Source organism: Colobus angolensis, unplaced genomic scaffold, assembly GCF_000951035.1.
Source record: "Colobus angolensis palliatus isolate OR3802 unplaced genomic scaffold, Cang.pa_1.0 Scaffold224, whole genome shotgun sequence".
NCBI lineage: Eukaryota > Metazoa > Chordata > Mammalia > Primates > Cercopithecidae > Colobus > Colobus angolensis.
Genome location: NW_012115422.1, coordinates 1,221,367 through 1,225,391, shown reverse-complemented (window position 1 = coordinate 1,225,391; position 4,025 = coordinate 1,221,367).

Here is a 4,025-nt window from a genome sequence, read left to right as displayed (position 1 = left end):
TGAGCTGACAGGGCCGCAGCGGCTTACCCCACCTCACTTTATCCGAACGTGCCTAAGCTGCTGCAGCTGGCACCCGGCTGCGCTCAGCGACGAGGGGTGGGGGCGGGAGATGACGGTGGTCTTCTCCCTGCTTGGCCCCCTGCGAGCGCCAGCTCCCTTCTCCTTGCCACCCCAAGGTTGCAGACGAAGCAGGTGAGATGGGCCCCTGGAGCGCAGACCTGCCCGGTCCTGGCTCTCCCTTGCGGACACGGGGTATCCCCACCCCTACCCCTCGGGCCGGGGCACGTGGGCAGCCGCCGACCCTCTGCGCCCTGGCCCCGCGGCCCGTTATTTGAACCTGCTGTCTCTGCCCCGCAGCGCCTGCCTTTGGAATGTGTGAGATCACCCGGGAAGGCTCGCGCGGGGGAAGGGGTGTCTCGTACCCTCCGGAGACAGAACTGCCATCCCTAGTTTGGGAAGCTCCTCACTGCACGGGCGTCCACCTTGTCATTCTTAGACTCTTCCCTTTATCCCGAGGGTACCCTCAGTATCTGGCCCTCTCGAAGGCTTCTTCTACCCAGGCACCTGGAGCACTGCGCCAAATTTTCTCCGTTACCCATTTTTGGGGTATGTTAGCTACCATGATGTTGTGACTCCCGTGCCCTGGGAAGACGAGCGACCACCTTTTTCTTACGCCAGGCACAGACCCGTGGCTGCCTTTCCACTTCCACTGCTGCCTTTCCAGGCGTTGGCTGGCAGCTGCTCTCCGAGCAGCCTATTCGGTTAGGAACTCTCTGCGCCCCTTATCTTGGAGGACCACAGTCTGTCCCTGCAGATGAGGCAAGGAGGCAGTGCTCAGCGCTTCCTACCCGGGTCTCTGGGGAGGACATTTGGTGCCCAGCAAGTAGGTGGGAGTGGGTGAATGGTGCGACTGTTGATGTTGAAGAGTGCTTTAATAGTACCACACTGTATTACACTTATCCCACAGGATAAAGGATGTTGGCTGTTTGAGAAATAGCCTGAGAGTTTAAAGCTTTCTCTGTGAAGTTAGTCAACCCTCTCCTTTCCCCCACCCTCCCATTTTCACTTAATAGCAGTTATTTACAATATCAGTGGTTCGTTTATGTGATCTAAGCCAAGTATGATGTGGCTAGAAGCGGTTTGTAAGTACAGTAGCATTTCTGCAGTTCGTGCCTCAGCGAGTGTTTTTTTTTTTTTTTTTACTGTGAACGTGTTTGTTCTGTAACAAGCTTTTGTTTTTATAGATGAAAAGGCTGGATGTAATTTTTTTAAAACTTCCCTTGCTGTGGTTCCTGTTCATTTTAAACTATGCTTTAGAAAGCATATTATCTTCCCGTTTAAAAAAGATTAGGATGAAGTAAAACTTTTTAAGTCATTTTGATAATTTTGACTTTACCTTAGCAGGTATTTCTTTTATAATACTGAAAAACACTAAAATAAACTTCATGGGGAGGGCAGATTACTTTTTTTTTTTTTCTTGAGACGGAGTCTTGCTCTGTTGCCTAGGCTGGAAGGCAATCGCAGGATCTCGGCTCACTGCAATCTCTGCCTCCCGGGTTGGAGCGATTCTCCTGCCTCAGCTTCCTGAGTAACTGGGATTACAGGCACCTGCCACCAAGCCCGGCTAATTTTTGTCTTTTTAGTAGAGATGGGGTTTCCCCACGTTGGCCAGGCTGGTCTCGAACTCCTGACCTCAGGTGATCCACCCGGTTCCGCCTCCCAAAGTGCTGGGATTACAGGCGTGAGCCACTGCGCCCGGCCTAATTTTTGTAATTTTTGCAGAGATGGGTTTTTGTCATATTGTTCAAGCTGGTGAACTGTTGGGCTTCAGTGATCTTCCTGCCTCACCTCCCAAAGTGCTGGGATTACAGGCGTGAGCCACCTCGCCCTGTCCTTCCTCCTCACCCTGTCCTTCCTCCTCTTTAGCCCTACCAGTAATTGCGTCCCATCAGTTCTCCCTTTTCCTGTCTCTCAGGCCTATTCCATTCTTTTTACTGTCATCACCCAAGAGTAAGTCTTCATTTCCTTATGTCTTGGTTCTTCCCCAAGTCACCACATTGTTTTTCTTGCCTTCAGTCTCTCTTTCAAAATCGTGGTACAGCTTCCAGATTACACACCCACAAATAGTGTAATCATTCTGACATGTTCCTGTGGGAAAAGAAAAGTTAAATGTTTTACTGTGGCCAAAGGATAATGTTCAAACTCTAAGGCTAACCCAAGGATCCTCCTACAGGTTGACCATAACTTACCTTTCCAGGCCTATCTTCCAGTATTCCCCTAGTAGTCAATGCTCAAGAACTATTTATTTAATTGAATTAATCTTCATACTTCCTGAACAAAAATCCTTTTAGCCTCGAGATAATTGAGATATTCAGATTTTCTTTTTTTTTTTAAGTAGTCAGGTTCAAGGGAAACAAAGAAGGCAGTTAAAAGTGAGAAAGACAGAGAACAAAGGAGAAGCAAAGAGAACTGGAGCAGGATTCATGCCTTTTTATAGCTTTAATTTCTGCTCATTTTTTTGCTGCTAAGTTTCAGATCCTTTAACCTACCCTTAGCTTACCGTAATTTTTCTTAGTAAGCCACACAATTTTATATCTTTGCACTAAGATGGCCGAGATGATAGGAAGACATAGAAATTGCCATACAAAAATGTTTAAGATGCAAAGCAAGGTAGAAGGTTGTAAACAAATACTTGTGGATATCTTAAGTGGGAACATATATGAATATTTTTAAATTTGAAATAATTTTTATTTCAAAAGACTAACTCATGCAGGATTTCTTCAGATTTCAAAGTGGAGCACTATATTTGGGATACTGTATATAAGTTTGTTGTCTGATGCCCATGGCAAGTTAATACACTGGGACACCAGGTTGCAGAAGAGAAAGAGGTTTAATCATAGAGCCACCAAACACAGATAGGAGGAAACCTCAAATTCGTCTCCAGGAGAACTTTGAGGCTCAGGTTCTTAAGGGTTTTGGAGTGGTCTGAAGTGTGGAGATCATTAATTGGTTGAAGACTGCAGGGCGAAGTCATGGGACAGGGAGATGAAGAAGCTGTATTCTCATGCTGATTCCCTTCTTCTGTGGCAGGGGTCTTCCAGCTAGCTGGCATCAGTTGTTTCGCTTGAATTTGGGGTCTGAAAAACATCTTGAGCAATTCTTAAAAGCCTTATGACTCTAACATCAGAAAACCTATCTATAGGAACAACGAGGATGTAAATGTACTACCTAGCTCTACCTGACTTTCGGTTACAAGGAAGTGGGCCAAAGTGTAGCCTGATTAATGCTTAATTATATTTTTGTCCAGAATTCTTATAAACCCTGAGGATGGTTCCAATACCTTTATTTCAAGAAGCTTCGTAAGTTTTCCATCAACGCCACCAGTTTCCTTTCAGTATACTGAGAGGATATGTATGTAGTTCCCCACTCCCACCCCTACCCCGCCCCCCAATAGAAGCAGTTATGGACAGGGCCCAGATTCTAAAGCAAGCCCAGGGCTAAGCGTTTACATTTTAATCTCTTATGTAGGAACGTCAAGGTCACACTGCCTTGGTGAAAGTGGAAGGCAGGATTTTGACCCAGGTCTGATTCTAAGCCCTTGCTTTAAAACTCTATGCTATAAAAAGTCCTGGGCTAATCAGGAGCGAAACTGGCAGATCACACGAGGTTGGAGGTTAAACGGAAAGACAAGCCAGCTCTGCGTCTGTGCTTAGGAAGGGGAAAAAAAAACTGAACATCCTCCACGACGGCTACCATTTTGTGGGAGGTGGGAGGCCGGAAGTCCCGCCCCGGAGGATCGCGGCTGGGCGGTTCCCAGCCGGCAGGGCGGGGCCGGGTACCGTGGGGCTCCGAGGCTAGAGGAGGGGGCGGGGACTGAAGGCGGGGTTGGGGAACGTGTGGCTCGGAGGCCCGAGGCTGTGGGTGGGGCTTGAGGGTTGGACCGCGACTCTGGGCTCGAGGCTCGTGGAAGTGGGTGGGGCTTGAGGGCGGGGAGGGGCCCGTCTTGCTGGAAGTTCGGAGCTGGG